The sequence below is a fragment of the Cyanistes caeruleus genome, chromosome 3, assembly GCF_971803275.1.
Source record: "Cyanistes caeruleus chromosome 3, bCyaCae1.hap1.1, whole genome shotgun sequence".
Lineage (NCBI taxonomy): Eukaryota > Metazoa > Chordata > Aves > Passeriformes > Paridae > Cyanistes > Cyanistes caeruleus.
In genome coordinates, this window is record NC_141703.1 from 97,545,402 (window position 1) to 97,562,123 (window position 16,722).

A 16,722-nucleotide genomic window follows, 5' to 3' on the forward strand; every position below is an offset into this window, starting at 1 on the left:
CACTAATCCCTGCTGCTGTTGCAGTCTCTGTTTAAAAGACAAATGGGAGAGAACCAAAATGGCTTAATTGGATGAGAAAGTTCATCCACCTGGGAATAATTTCAGGAGAAGAAAGGTGCTAACATTGCATCCTGGAGCAAAACCAGACCCATTCTGTACAAGTTATGTATTTTGTCTTGTGAAGAATTATGGTTTAATTCCTCAAGCTGTTGATGGCCCAAAGAGAAATTGGAGGGGGAGAGAAACTTAGTTTTAAAAATAGTTGCACTCTGCTACATCTCTTAAGGATGAGAAAACTGGCACTGAACAGTACATTGAAAATGTGTTTATGACAGCTAGAGTCCCATTATTAGACGGGAGATTTTCAGGTCTCTGACAGCCTTTGTGCTCCCCCTGCTGCAGCGCCTGTGCTCGGCCATGGACACACATGAAGAGGTATCGGGAGCATCTCTTTACCTTCCTTTCAGCATCATCATCATTTTAAATACTTTCCTACAATCAATTCTTTGCTGACAGCTACTGTGTGGTGCGACAGTAGAACGGAAATTTAGCTCTCTCTATGGGAAGCATCTGCTTGCATACAAATATGCCTGGTGAAATAATTCCTAACCCACCAAAAATGTTTTAAGTGCCTTTTAATCCGTAATCCGTGATCTATTGCTATCAACGTGCAAACCCGTGGCACCTTTTCCCGTTTTGAACAGGGAGGGGTCGGCAGGGAGTGCAGAGCATTAACCCTGTAAAGCACAGGAGTGTAGCCCATCTCCCCAGAGCCCATCCCTGAGCCTCTCATCCACTGGCTCATCATCATCGCAGGGCTCCGGGCTGCAGTGACACCTCCCCTCCCAGCCCGGCCTGGGACAATAAACATTTCAGAGCTGTCACTGCTGCCTCTCCCCTGCTGACATTCAATCATTACGGTATCTTAAGAACGTTTAAATAGGTCAGGTTTTTAATGGGAGAGCTTGGCTTCTGGGAGTGAGACTGACAGCCTTTTGAGAGCAGATTAACAGCACTGATAAATCAATCTCAGACTGACTCACAGCTATAAGAAAAATAAGATGAAAAGGGAGCCTAGTTAAATAAATGGTCTCAGTTCTTCGGCTCTGGAGATGTACCGGGGGAAGGAAAGCAGGCTTTTGTCGTGCTCCTCGTCACTCTTCTTTCTCCAAGTTTGACCGCATCTCCCACTCCAGCAATGCCCTCTGTGGGGAGTTTTCCATCTCCAATGATGCTGAGCATCCCGCCCTGCCCATCAGGTCAGAGATTAATGGCATGTTTTCAGAAGTGCTGTGCATCATTTTCCCAGCTATCACGTAGCCTAATTGCCATTAGTGAATTTTGGGTCCCCCACCCTTAAACTACTCTGCATTATCCATAACCACTGGGGGAAGGCAGGGGGTTAAAAGCACTAATAATGCATGTAGGCAGTTCAGGTTAATCTTTTGAGTATTCATTAACATTCATTTGTTTGCTTAGCACGTCATTGGAATTACCGTAGTCCCTCCACCAATTCCATTAAACCCTCTGAAGCTAATAGCAGAAGTATTTTAGTCTTGATCAATGCAAGGAAAAAAGAAATCTTCCAAGCGTCTCCCTAGGGTTTGTATTACGCAATCTGACTTCAAAGACAGGGTACTTCATTAGCCTACTTCAGCCGCTGACTATGATGCACTCTGTCGGCTCAAGAAGCCTGAAAACCACATTTCCATTTCAATAGGCAGCACTGCCCTAAAATACTCCTAGGTCTTCAGACACAACATATTCTAGCTCCTGGTACCAAGCTCCTGCAAGACAACTTGCCTTTTTTTTGCCTTTTTTTGCCTTTTTTATATTTCACCTCCAAGGATTCAGAGCCTGCCCTTCAGGTATGGGCAGGGGTGGGTACAGCCCTTGCCGATTGCCTGGCTTTGCTGCTGTGGAAGCTTATTTTTCAGAGGAGCTGAGAGGGAAAGAAGTAAAATATTCATGCCCTTTTAGACACAGGAGGTTTTGTGATTTTTCAATTTTTCGCTGCTGTAACTCTATGAGTCATAACTTGACTTTCAGCCAAGGATTGTTTGCTATCTTTTGTTTACCTTATGCCAGCTGCAAACTACACTAAAACATGCAGAGACAGTTTAATTGGTGAAACAATTGTCATGGGGATACTTTATTAACTTTGCAAGTGCTGACGGAATAAACCCAATGTGATTGGGATGATGCTGAATAGCAGGAAAACACTGCAGGAAGGAGGCTGCTCGAGTTTTTCAGCATTTATGTTCTGTAAACAACAACAAAACATTATTTCATTCCAAATACAGATACTCTGGGCTGGTCACCTCTGCTGAAAATTCAGTCAGCAAAGCTTCTTGAAATATTAAAGCCAATTTTAAAAGAAAATCTATTTCGAGGAGTATTACGTTCTGCCTGAAAAAGCACAAGTCTGTGCTTCTCACATGGCCTAATGATTTGACACTTTTTGTCAGTTGAGTTTAAACACCTCCCAAAATGGGCACGACATCCTTCTCTCCAGCAGCAATATTCTGGAGTGACTGGCTGGTGTCTGCATGTAAGTGTATATATAGGAGAGACACACATATGAATTTATACATCTGTGTGTATGTCTAAACATATCTATACATATATATATATAGACTTTTAAATGTGAAAACAAGTTTATTTTCTAACCTCTCCCCTCCCAGCTGGGATGCTCCACACTTGCAGCTCAGTACTAGAAAAAAACCAGCCTTTTCTTTTGGAGACCTGCAGAACTGACCCTGCCAGTGCTGCTGTACCATCCTGCTGTGCTCCCCTGATGCTGGAGCTGAAATCCTGCCCCCAGCAAACCCCTCTGAAGTGCCTTGGGCTCAGCCTCTCTTCTGCACAGGGCTCTCCTATTTTGTGTGATGAGTCATCATGTCTAACCCCGGGGTAATTTCTGGAGAGGCACAGTGGGGTGAAATGGGAAAGGGGTGAGCTGTTTGGGGAGGGCAGAACCAGGGGTGATGAGATGACAAGAGTTACAGGAGAGAGGGCTGGTGAGAAAAGGCTGTGCTGCACCACACAGAGGAACCTATGGATCCCAATGGAGAAAGGCTGCACCACCTACCTAGACCAAAACACATGGAGACACCATCCCTGAGAGCAGCCAGGCACTGCCTTTGAGGAGGACAAACAATTCTATCACAACAGTGAGCAGCAGCTGAGATTTCCAGTGATGCTACAGGCACAACTTTCTTCAGAGTCACACTGGATCCCCAGCAGCAGCCAATCCTGTTGCAACAGAATTTAAATATTTGTTTGTTTATTTATTTTTGTAACTAAAATATACATTTTGTCTTTACAGAAAAAAAAAAAATAATGGAGACAGAACCAAAAAAATATCAGATCATATACTTGAGGCTCCTTGCACAAAGCCAAAGTATCTGCTTTAGGCACTTTGGTCTCACCCGATGGTCTAGAAAAGAAAAGGGATAGAAAACATTAACATATGCAGCAAAGCTAGATTGCTGTACAAATGCTGAACAGGAATGGAACACTTGCCTCAGTGGGCCCCTCTGAAGTTCACTTTAAATACCAGTCACTCAGCAGCATGAAAACTCTAAAGAACTCATTTGACAAGACCACCAGCCCAGCTGAGTGACTCATTTTCATCAAAACTCAACAGAAAACCTTGGATTTTGATCTATGCAGCCTGTCCCACAGTAACTTCCCACCAGCAGGTTCATCTATTCAAATCTCTTCACCAACAAGGCATTTGGGAACAGTCTTGGTTGAAAGCCTGTCTACCACTCTGTGGGTGTACGCTGTTTTTCATCTCACCTTTCCAGATGCCTTTCTGCAGGTGTAGTGGCTGTGCCTTGCTTCTAGAGAGGAGAGTGAGATCTTAATAATAACTCCTGCAAGGCAACAAAATAACAATTTTGTTTATATAGCTTTAGAAAAAATGTATATCATGTTTTAAAAATCAACCTGATGTTTTTCTGAGGATCCCAATTTACAGCAGGAGGCTAACAAAAAATTTTAACACAGAACTTTGAGAAAAATAGAGGCTATTTTTGGGTGTGAAAAAAAGGGAAGCTGTATTTTTTTAGTTGGATCATTCTGCCTCTGCCTGTCAAGCAATACAGTCCTGGTAGAATCTCTGGTTCTTCTTGTACTGCAGTTGATGAACAGGGACTTTCCAGAGCAGGAAAATCTCCCCTTTTGTCATCACCAAAATGTACACCAGAAGCCCAGAGAAGGAACTGCAGATCTGAAGTCCAGGTGATTTCCATCGGATAGCCAGCACTGCCTGGATGCCTGCCTTTACCCATTACTGACACACCTTCATACTTCAAGGTATGCAATGCATCCATGATCAGAAGTAAAATTAAATTAAATAAACAGAGTGATGCCAGAATTATTGACACCTTTCTAGGAAAGGGAAACTGAGGCAAAGGTAGGGGCTACATCCATATAATTAATGAGACATTTAATTCCCACTGCATTCTCTGTGTGGAGTTACAAGCTGATTACCTTCAAAGAAGGACCAGGCAGTGTGTTCATGCTCATGCTGTTGGACCAGGAGAAATGCCAGGCAATAGGGCTGTAAGAATGTGATGGTGCCCTCGGAGCAAGTCCCACCCTTCTCCATGGGGACACAGGCTTCTCACCACAGGGGTCATTTCTGTCACACTCACTTGGATTTAAAAGTAGGAATTTTACCTGTGTAAAAATGAACAGTGAGTTGTTTCTTACCTGAGCAGTTTATTGTGAGGCAAGAATGAGAAGAGCAGATTTCAGATGCTGCACACATAATGAGCAATGCACTAATTGGCACTGTTGTTCACAGCAGAGTAGGTAGATACATTCAAAGGCAATCAAAATGCCCATTATACTTCCAGTTATGTTGAAGGAAGATTTGGCTCAATTTTCACTGGACACACAGACGTGGGTTTTAGCTATTTGCAACAATTGGAAAACTATCCTGAATACACCTGAACTGCTTACAGTTTTCTAGTGCCACACAGGATGTCTGTACCCTGTCAGGTAAGAAGCATGCCCATTAAAGTGAGACACCAACTAGCAGAATTTATTTCAGTGAGAGAACTAATCAGAAAGCAGATGTATAGACCCATTCCCCAGAAAAATGAACCAAATGATATTTTAGACCAAGTCCAACAGTAGGCACCGTTCTGTCACATACTCATGCAATGAAGACAGGTCTTACTCATTTTTTCATAGCATATGCATGAAGTTCAAAGTTCAAACCCAAATACTTCCTTAACCAGAAAAGACACAGTCATTCAGACTACTGATTCAATATGTGTTTTAATGAGAATTCAAAAAAAGTATGAAGCTTTTGGAGGAGGTTCCAAAAGGACAAATGAAACAGAACCTTCCACACTCTCCCTATTCTCTATACCACTGCCTGTTTGTTAGCAGCAACAAAGTGTGACACATCACATGGGGCTCTGCTGAGATGAACTCCACACCCCTGACCCTGAATCACTGATAAAGTCATGACATGGAAAAAAGGGCAGCCTGAGTGCCCTCACAACCGCCAAGCTCTGGGGCTCAGCAGCACCTGCCATCATCCTGTTATCTCCTTTGCGTGTCTCCTACTACCATTATCAGAACCAGAAGTGAAGAGGTATTAGCAATAGAAAGGTATTTTTGCACTGTGCTCCCTCATTGGATGGGGCTCCTGTCTGTGTCCCTGTGTCCAGTCCAGCAGCAACAAACCCAGCACAGGGAGCACGCGTGTGGGGCAAGGGGCCCAGCCTCGCCGGCTGCTCAGAATGGGCACATTCAAAGAGAATTCAGATCAGTCATTCAGCCATACCTGAGCAGATTCAGAGCATTTCCTTAGTGTCACCTCCTTTCTTTCGCTGCCCTCACCCAAGGACAAGATGGTCTAGGAGGTGACCTGTGATCTCCCTTCACACCTCCCTCTTCTTGGACTTGGGGAAAGCACATGGCAGAAGGAGAACACCAACAGACCTCATTGCTTGTGGCTCCTTTTACAAACCAAGACAACCAGATATGGGCAAAAAATAATAGCTAGCAGAGATTTGTTATCCAATCTTATTCCTCCTTTATTCTTCAAAGATATCCCCTTCCTCCCCAAAATAAACTCCTCGCTGAAACACCAGGGTGGACACTTCGCCTTGGTTGCTACTGCAGCCTGACAAGAGATATTAACCACGGACATAATTCACAAGATTCAATGCTTGCCATGTTTATCAGAGTTTCTTTGGAAAAATATAAAAAAACCCTAATCCAGTACTTGCTAAGAGAATATCTTCCTAGTCATAAAGGATTAGAGTCCCTAAATAAAAGAAAAGCTGAAAATTCTGTGTGAACTGATGATAAGAACAGATCATTAATATTAAAAATGCAAATACAGAGAGGATATATACCATCCTCCCACACCAATGGTATTTTTGATCAGCCAGTCTAAGTAAATCCAGTACAGCATTTATGTACTCAGCTTGAAGTAAAATATTAAGGACAGAATAACAGTTAGGAATATGACAATGATGTTGCCAATAGCCTCCAACCAAGCATCACTAATCCAGGAAATTTAGAGATGAGATAAAGAGAAACCCAACTGAATTGAAATAAGAAACATGCAGCTACATTCTTCAAAGAGTCTTCGTGTTGTGGCATAGTGAGGACAGATTGTGACTAAGGCATCTATTTGTATTCCTACGAGTTTTTTTAGAGCTGGATCCACCTTTCTGGATTCACTGAATGAGTAATCACTAGCATTCATTCATTTTATCATGCTTTTTCTTCCCTTCAGGAAGTTCCTGTTTCAAAATGTCTGTGTGGAGACTGTACGAAAGGCACCAGCTGGGGCTCCTGTACAAGATTTCTGTCCTTCTGGAGGATCAGAGAGCTATTTTAAGGGCAGAGCCACTGGGGAAGCATAAAACAGCCAGCAGTCACCAACCCCTAAAGAGGCTGGCACCTGGTTTGCCTGACCAAAGCCTCTCACAAAGCAGCCCATTCCACACGGGTTTGGCTTCTAATATGGGTTAGGGCATTTTTTTCTCACATACAAAGAAATGCTGGAGGGAACCTGCCAGCACCAGATGTTCTCTGTGGTTCTCCCTCCTTCCCAGCAGCAGGCAAGGTCTCAGTGGTATGGGGGACATTTCAAGCAGAAACATGCAAGCCATTCAACCATTAAGCCGTTTAACCTTTAAAGACTAAAGCTAAGTGACACAGCTAATCCACCAGTGAAAGTCTGTGTGTTCTTTGTCTCCCCCATAAGAGTAACACTCCAGTCGTTGCAGAACACTGATGGTAAGCTGCATTATTTCCAATTTCATGGTGGAACTAGTTAAAAGTTTTTAGGCTATACTCTAGATGTAACATTAAATACAGCCACTGCTAATAACTTGGCTTAATTATTAGCTGATTTATTCATATACATGCAGGCAGAAGATTTCAATTATTTTTAATTATATGGAAAGTTCCAAGTGTTTTTTTATTCCATTAAGATCATTCAAAACTCTGTAAAACCTGCAAGTGCTTAATTCTTTAAATGACAGTTTTTAATTAATTTGAACTCCAGCTAATTAAAATATTTGTAGACTGCAAAAACCTAATTCGTTTTTAAAAGGCAAGCTTTTACATCTGCAGCAAATATGCTCTATTTTCCATTGGGATTAAAGATCCAGCCCCTATTTGAAGTTTAAAACCCTCTTCAGCCTTAACAGTGAAATTACAAGTGACAGCAGGTAGTAGAAGTGCTCCATTGGCTTGGGCTGTACCTTACAAACCACCTCCTGAGCATACCCAAGTCCACTGCTCCCACCACATGCATGAAAATCTGGGCACTGGAGACAGGAACAAGAGCTTCAGCAAGCCTTTGGTGGTAACAACCTTGGCTTAACCCCTCACCTCTCAAATACTTACCTGTTCCTGCAGCCCTGGAAAAAGGGGAAACCAATGGCCCCCTCTGACAGCCACCAACAGCCACCCTGCAACAAAATTTGTTAGGTACCCCACAGAACTCTAGCCTCAGTGGATAGCTTCAAAAAGGAAAGGCAAAGGACTTTAAATTTGTAAGCAACCAAAATAAGGCTGTGGTTGTGCTATAGATGTCTCACCACCCACAGCTACTTTTGTCTTCACTGATGATTTCTAATGTCATTTGACGAAGGCGAAGTGGCTCTGATGACAGCCCAACAAGTCAGTAGCTGGCTGCAGGCTGGATTATGAAGCCAACACAGGAGTTGTTTTTGCCATATTCTGTACCCCAGAGCCCAGGCTTGCTAGCACCTCCATAATTTCCAAGCCAGCATCATGACATGGCATTTCCACCCCAGTGGAACAACCTCTCCAGGGACAGAGGAGAAAGCCCATTGCTGGAAAGTTGTAGGATGTGATTGGAGCAGGAGGAATACAATCCCACCTAGGCTCCCTTTCCCATGAAAGGGTGGACCAGATGATCTTTCCGGGTCCCTTCCTACCTGGGCTGGTCTGTGATCACTAGGGGCACAGAAAAGAAGAAACCTTTCTGTAGAGCAAAACAAAGGCTTCAGGAGGACAATGCACTGATCCTACCGTGTGTAGATTTTGCTGCTTTCAGTCTGCACCGATTTAAAGGCCTGAAAGACACCAAGCCTTGACTGGCATGAGCCAAGTTGGATTTTCATCATGACACCTTCACACAGCTGCTGGCAATGAGTTTCCCTCATATACAAATATAGCTAATGTATACAGTGATTACTGGCTTGATTCCTCCATTTAGAGTGAGCAATGCATATAGCCATAGTAACCAGCTCCTGCCACCAAGTCTTCCTCTTCTGAAGGCAATCCATTTATGCATGGCCCTATGAAGAGGAGTTCACATTTCTCCTGTCTGGAAGAGCAGGAGAGGGAGTTTAGGCTCTGCAGTTCTGCCACACGCTGCAGATATGACAAGGAGTGACCTTTGGCTATTGTTCTGTAAGTGGTTTTCCAACATGTCACATGCATCTGTTACCCACTTATCGACTCACTTGAGTCTGTATAAACCAGCCAATATTGTCTTTCCTCGGCAGGGTTATTAAAAATGCAACATGAATGTGCAGTAATATCTCCAAACAAATTTCTTAGTCAAGGTATTAATAGTTATAAGGTGTTGGAAAAACATTTTCAACAAGTTAATGTAGTTTCATAGGAAAATAGGCTTGTAGCTAACATTCACATTAGCATTTCTCCTGCCTAAAGGATATTGAATCTGAGGACATTTAGCTTTTAATGCTTTAAAGATATGAGCATGCCAGAGCCTTTAACACAAGATAACAAAATCCAATTTCACTTGTCTCGATCCGCCTTTGTAAGTGTTGCTACTCAAGTGCTGAACTTGAGTCCCAGATCTGATCTAAGCTTTATCCCTTTCTAAATGGGTAAAAATAAACACATCCTTTCTTGCCCTTTATGGACACAAAAACATTGCAAAGAAGGAAGAACACGTGTGCTCTGAAGAACTGAGCCAAGCAGCAAAGATTGCCTCTCAAGGGCATGCAGCAAGTACTACTTTAGTTGTTGAGCTCTTTATGGTAAATAGTGGTGTTTATATATAAAATAAAAGAGTCATATGGCAGCTTAGACTACAGACCTATAAAAAAAAAAATCTCCAGAAATCCCTAAAGACATTACAGAGACCTTTGCACAGAGGAATAATATGTAGAGACCAAGAAAAAGCCTAAAGATGTTGTAATATTTTTAATTGCTACACAGTACTTTACTGAATGAAAGGGAAGTTGGCCATATGCATGAACACTGGAAAGCAACTACTTTGAATAGCAGTAAAACAGGTTTGGCCTAAATGCCCAAGTTCAGAACTTACCAGAACCCAGCTGGCATCAGTAGCCCATGGAGTCCCCGAGCTGTGAGGCATGCGTGTAACTATCCAACAAAAAATTACCAATTTCTATCAGTGTCATGAATGGTCATCGTTTAATATTTCAATCCAGCAGAGTTCTCATCCAAGCACACATCCTTGTTAGATTTTCCTGAGACTGATGATGTTTAATGAGTCTGGGAGAAACCCAGGAAAATGTTATCACTGAACAACAGACAGAGACTAATACCAGACTTCAGCTACCCGATCTAAAATTGTTATCACACTTCAACAAATGGAAAATAGTTTCCAAAGATTAGGACCATCCCTTCTATCTCTCCTCAATTACTTTCAACCTTAAGTTCTGAGAAATGGAAGAACTCTGGTAAGGTGATGGTGTAGGGGACACTTTGGTTTATGTAAGACAATCCCCATGCTTCTTAGGTTGTGGGGCAACCCTCACTCTTACACCCTTCTACCCATGGCTGTAGTGTAATAGTTTTTTAAATTACACCCATCACACACAGTGGCAAAATTCTTATGGATTTAAATGTTAATACTTTACTTTTAAACACTTGCCCTCTTAGACTTATTTACATAAAACATCAGCTTTATCTCAACAGGATAATAAGGAAAGGTAGAGGGGACTTAACAAGTATTACCCTCCAACAAACAGCAAAGTTACCACCTGGAGAACTGCAGCTCAGGACTTGCATTTACTTGGGCTTGGCCAAGGGCTTTTCACCCTCTAGCAATGGTCACTTGCAATCCTCCCTCTTAAGCAGAGTTGGTAAACCAATAAAATCCTGACTGTAGCTTAAGTCTAGCTTCTATCCTTTCTTCTCACCAACTTATGAATAAACATGACAGAATGATCAGGCCTTGAGTAGTTAGATATATAATAAACAAGGTTTGGGAGCAGGAGGGAAAGAGGGAAGGAAAAATGTCATTTGAGTACTCCAGGCTTCAGAAATAGAACACAAATTGGAGGCTGTGTGACCTCTCTCCAGCACCTGCGTGCATAATCGCTCTGCTTCCAGTGCTGTGATTAGATGCTATTTTTCCCCTGGGGGCTCTGTCTCATTCTGCATATGAGATAGGTCTGCGTGGGGAGGAAGGCAGAGTCAGGTGGCGAAGGAGACTCTGCTGTCTGCTTGTCCCTTTCCACTCTGTTGCAGAAGCTGCCTTCTGTATGAGTCAGAACTGGGAAAAGAAAGATGATTTTAAGATTCAAGCAATTGTTTACTGAATTTTTATGCCAGGAGGCTTCACTACAAAGTACCTGTGTGATGTCAAGCAAGCTATTTACACCAGCTTTTAGACAGACAGCTACTATAATTGTATGTACTTCCTATGTAGCTAGAGATTGAAACCCCTGATGTGCACGGAAATGCTGAATGGAAACACATGAAAGTATGGCATGCTAGGGCTGCAGCCAAAACCACCAGGACTCTGGAGTGATGGAAAGCACACTTGTGCATGCAGGTGTGAAGTGCTATGGACTAACAAAAAAAAGAAATCAACTTTTCATATAAGGAGCCCCAAATGAGCAGTTTACCCCACTGTACTGTGAAGGCAATTGTATGTGGATATTGTAACAGTAAGCTCCCCGCAGAAATGAGTGATGAGAAGGACATTACATATTCTATTTTAGGGTTTAATAGCTACAGGCAGGCCTATCTTCACACAAACATAACCACAGAATATGCTCAGTTGGAAGGGACCCTCAAGGATCACTGAGTCCAGCTCCCTGCCCTGCACAGGGCACCCCAGGAGTCACACCAGTGCCCGACAGCATTGTCAAACGCTTCTAGAGCCCTGTCAGGCTGGTGCTGCGACCACTGCCCTTGGGAGCCTGTTCAGTGCCCAGCCACCCTCTGGGAGAAGAACATTTTTCTAAGATCCAGACTAAACCTCCTCTGACACAGCCTCATGCCATTCCTTCGGGAGTGTTTGAGCACAGCAGCAGCAGCCTTGGAGCAGTTACGCGCTGCAGCCCCGTTCTGCGCACGCAGGCAGAGGCAGGAGCAGCCTCTGTCATGGCACTCCAGAGCAGGGCAGCCTGTTAACCTCTCTGGGGGAGAACATCTGGGAGGGTAGCACACATCAGCCAGCCCAGAGACTGTGCAATCTTTGCCTAAAAATACAGAGCGCTTTGGCCAGATACTGACCAGAGAGGATGCTGTTTCCCAGCATAGTCATACACACTCCTCCCAACAAAAACAGCTTCTGCCCTGGATAGTGAATGGCATCAAGGCATTTACTTGGTCTTCACAGAACACAACCAAAGCAATAGCACAATGCCTTAAAGCATATTTTGAGCTTTTTGGTGTTGAAACAAACCACTCAACTACTACTGAAATGAACACAGTAACTCTGAGATTTCCCGCTGCCTTAGAAAGCCACAACAAAGAATTTACATTGTTTCACCTCATCCTGAATATAAGCATGAAAATGAAATGCTTCTTTCAAAACTAGATTCACTTCCAATTACTAGATACATGACAAAAATAAACCAAAGATATTATCCTCAACTTTAGCCTTAAAGGATAAAGGATAAAAAGAGGAAAAATTAAGGCACTCATCATAACACATGAGCAAGCAGAGATGGTCCCCACATTCCAGACAACTATAACAAAACAAACAAAAATTATATATACATATATAGTTATATATATATGTATGTATGTAAATAAATATATTGCAACTGATCATCACTGGATTTTTCTTCTTTTTAATATCAGGCTTATCAGTAGCTTCTGTCTTTTTAAATTACAATAGCCTTGTATTTCCTTATAGGACATCCTGGCTGTGCTGTAAAACATAGCTGAAATGCAATATTTGAATATCAATATAAGCAAATAATAGACCCAGACAGATTATTCTGAAGTAAAACTGAGACAAAACAAGAACTACTTGCTTACAAAACTAGGTTCTAATAACTTAATACAGTGTAAAAATCCTAAACCAGATTGTTAGCTCAGTTACTCTGAAGAAACATTTAACCAGTAGAGTAATTGTTCTCTCATGTAAAGGCTTAGCTTGATAAGGGTAAATTAAGGGCTGGCCATCCCTGCTATGAGAGGGATTCCAGCAGTATGAGGTGCTTGTTCTGCATGCAGAGATAACCTTTTCAAACATGTACAAGACCCTTTGGAATTTTATCAGTGCCTATTCAGTGACAAGTCACAGGCTGGACTAGAGTCTCTGTAACATGAACCAACTGCTCTCAAAGAAAACTACCATCAACTATGATACTACAGTAGCTTAGCCAAAGAAATCTGGCAGTTTTTCACTCCTGTCTTAGGATCTGGTGACACAATCTCCCCTTTCCATGTACTCTCTTCTTTCCTTATCCCAGAGTACAAGCAATGCTGGAAATGTCTCAGAAAAACAAACAAACAAAACTGTGCTGTCTCCCTAGGCTTGCCATGTTGCAATGAGGAATGTGCAAGCTACCTCCATCACATTTCTCAAACACTGACATTTCTGACACAGCTTTAGGAGGAAAAGATGTTTGAATGCCCTGTGAGCAACTAATGCTTTCAAAGTCCATCTAAGCAACAAGAGTACAATGCCCACGCCCAAGTAACATGTCCTTGGCCTGTGACTTCCTTCTTTAAGGAGAAAGCTTGGAGCTTTGTATCACACATATGCACAGCATGCTGTGTTCAGGACTGAGACTGGGTCCTGGCTGAAAAGAGATTTCAGATGACTCCCAAATATACCTCAAGATCCTCTGGACTGCCTTCCATCCTGCCTCCATACATGAAATAGAGTTTCACTACCTGCTTTCCTCAAGGTTGTGTAAAGGCTCAGCCATTGTCCCAGCAGCTTTGTATTCAGTTTTACAATGATACATAGCTGATACAGAGAGCTTGAAAACTTCCTTCTGCCATTAAGGCTTCCTGCCTAGCCTGTGGTCCCTTTTGTCCCTGCAGTTCATTTTCCAAGCTAGGCCAGAGCCTGCACTGTCACATTGAAGCTCTGTGGGAGGTGAACCCACAGACTTTTCCTCACAGCCAGGTGCCTTACCCCCAACACTGTCTGCTTTGGTTCTTTGTCTCCCCAGTCAGCATAAGGCTAACTAAACGATAAAGCTGCGCCCCGATAGTTTCAATGCATTCCTTTCTCTTTTTAGGGGTTTCTCCACAAAACTTCTGTTCAGAAGGGAAGATACTGGTAAAGGAATGCAGCATGCAGTGATGCTCTTACACATTTCTCCTGGAAAGATGGGACAGTGGAGCAAACACCACAAAAGTTTTAATAGTTAAGCACCAGGAGTTTGCATATTTCCATTTGCAATGCCATCCTTTGTAACCAAACCAAATCTGTTGTTGGCAAAGTGCAAAGTGGCTGCAATGTTTGCTCAACACCCAACACAGCCCAAAAATAATGGGTCAGGAAGACAGACTATACACTGGTAGCAACATATCACATAAGGGATCCCATAACTCCTGAGCTCCCACTTTTACACATAAAGCTAATGGCCATAAAAAAGCCCTAAACCAAAGCAAACCAAAGCAAACCTTCTGCACTCAAACTTGCACTGAAAGCACAGTTAAAAAGTCATGTGGGCAGTCATACAGGCATAAGAGGAAACACAGAGAGGATCAAATGTAATGCTGAGCATGAAACACACACATAACCTAGCTGGCTCTTTGTAGTAACAGCCCTTTACAGGAGTCATTCATAGCAAGACAAAATCTTCCAGCTAACCAGCAACTCTTCAGCCAAGATCAGGCAATCTCAGGTCAAAGAGCAACATATCAGAAGGGACACAAGGCTGTTCCTCAGGAAAGGTTTAACTAACATACTGCAACCATGAGAACATCAGGCACAGCAGATTCAAACAGAAGCTGGGCATGAAAATGAGGCTCACACTACCTTATTACATCTGCTCTGAAATGGATGCCCTCTTGGATACAGTTGAGCAGAACAATCCAGAGTGCCATTCAGGACATGGGCAAGTGCCTGGCCCTCACTGTCAGGCATGGTCTGGGACTCCCAGGATATTTACAACAGCCATCCAGCTTCCAGTGTGGCATAACTCAGCCTGTTTACCCCTCATTTCTCTGTACTCCCAGGAAAGGATCCAATTTAGATTGGACTGGGGTAGAGAGAAAAGGATGTGTCACTGGGGACATAAAGCTAGCAGACTGTTCCCAATTTCAGCACTCTGCAGAAGGGAAATTGGTGAGGGAGATGGAAGGGAAGCATGCTTCAGTGAATAAATCTGAAGATTTCAAAAGCAACCAGATGGGAACACATGGAGGAGTTTATTTATATATAAACCAACTTTGCAAGGTTGAAAGAATTTTTTGAGAAATAAGTACTTGCCTAAAAATACTTCATCTTTGGCTGCTAACAATAAACTCTAAGAAAAAGGAGCAGAGAACCTCTTCTTACATCTTCACAAGAATGTTGAACCAAACCTATAAAGCTGGGTGTCACAATTTCAGTGGAGTCTGTCCCATTTTTGGCTTGCACTTACTCCAGAAAAGTGCACTGCAAGATAATTCTAGACATGTCCCTCTGAATCAGGAAAACTGTGAACATAAAAAAGAGCTATAATATATCCTGACCAGCAGCTAACACTTTTGGCACTGTTGAATCCATAGTATAAGTGGTTTCTAGATTTCTTTATTCAGAATTTTATATTTTGTTTACACCATCACTAAAATAAAACCTACTGGTCACCATGAGCACTAAGTATTTCATGAAAAATCTGTCCAAGATCACAACAGCTGTTTGTTAGATTGCTTATTTTAAACAGGCCTCCTTTACCAGCCCTTACATTTAGGATCCTTTCTACTTCCTACAGCAAGGCCATGCTTTCAATTTGTAAAGCTCCGAATTCCTACTGTTTGTGCAGGACATTAACTTCACCCTGAAGTTAAGAAAATTCCAGCTGAAGTTTCACAAGGTTGGGAGGAAAAGGTTTTTTGTCTACATTAAGTTGCATATGCTAGCACAAATACCACAGGACAGGTATTTTGGCCACACTACTACCACTACTAATAAAAAGCTCTGCCTTCTTTGTAACAGAGATAAGCGTGGGGTGAGGGGGGACAATGAAAGCTGGGAATTGGTTCAGGTAAAACTTCCCATTCCATCTTCCATGTAGGTGAGGATGATCAATTGCACTTAATTCAAAAGTGAGAGTACCATTCCAGAGCCTGTTTTATCCCAGAGGTGGGAAAGACTCCACTAATAGATCCAAACAGCACAGAAGGAAAGCTCCCTAATTTCAATAAAAGACAGAGATTTCACCAGGGAAAAGCAAATGGTGGGCACTGTCAATTGGAATCAGTGATGAACAAGAGGTGAAGAGATGGAGAAGGGGAAAGTGAAAGCCTAAAATAAACCACTAGCAGGGAAATAGAAAAAGTTCAAAGGATGCAGAATCAAGACTAAAGAGGAGTGCTAAAATGAAGACAACACACAACAGGTGATGAATTAAAGCCCATCCACTCCAAACCCTGTTTTTTTGTCATTATTCCCAATAAGCACACCAAAAGTGAAATAGCACAGAAAACACATAATACTGAAAAAGAAATACACATTTAAGGGTATTTTTAGGCATGAGTGAAATAACATACAAAGCCATATAGAACCACATGCTAAATGAAAAATTTTCTCCAGACTATACAGAATAAAAGGCAGCTACTTTCAGATAAGAAGTACTGGAGTGCCCGATATTGAGACATGAGGGTGCTCAGAAGTAAGACAGCACAAAAGTCTCTGCTTGTAGAACATGCAATTGACAGCCTGACATGACACAGATAATTAAAAATCGACTATTGCAGAGCTATTTTTTGTGCTGGTGCCAGCTACTCCCTGTGCTGAGAGAGCCTGTGGGGAAAGGGAAAGAAAGTCCAATAGCCCAGTGGATATGGCACATAACATGAATA

The 16,722-nt window shown here is 42.4% G+C and overlaps 2 long non-coding RNA genes across 4 annotated transcripts; one reads left to right on the forward strand and one right to left on the reverse strand.

Annotated features, from left to right (window-relative positions):
• Positions 1 to 1,168: 1,168 nt before the first annotated feature.
• Positions 1,169 to 9,584, reverse strand: LOC111940406 (uncharacterized). Of its 3 annotated transcripts, none has more exons than XR_015285087.1 (5): positions 7,894 to 9,584; positions 4,501 to 4,689; positions 3,805 to 3,881; positions 3,092 to 3,255; positions 1,169 to 1,248 (listed from the first exon to the last, which is right to left on the reverse strand). It is a non-coding gene; the product is annotated as an uncharacterized LOC111940406 (long non-coding RNA). The 3 variants fall into 3 exon arrangements; XR_002869504.2 differs by lacking the exon at positions 1,169 to 1,248 and adding an exon at positions 2,120 to 2,263 and having other exon boundaries at positions 7,894 to 9,577; XR_002869506.2 differs by lacking the exons at positions 1,169 to 1,248; positions 7,894 to 9,584 and adding exons at positions 2,120 to 2,263; positions 5,810 to 6,154.
• On the forward strand, positions 1,180 to 7,886 carry LOC111940416 (uncharacterized). The gene is made up of 3 exons (XR_002869511.2): positions 1,180 to 1,259; positions 4,148 to 4,323; positions 6,773 to 7,886. It is a non-coding gene; the product is annotated as an uncharacterized LOC111940416 (long non-coding RNA).
• Positions 9,585 to 16,722: the final 7,138 nt, after the last annotated feature.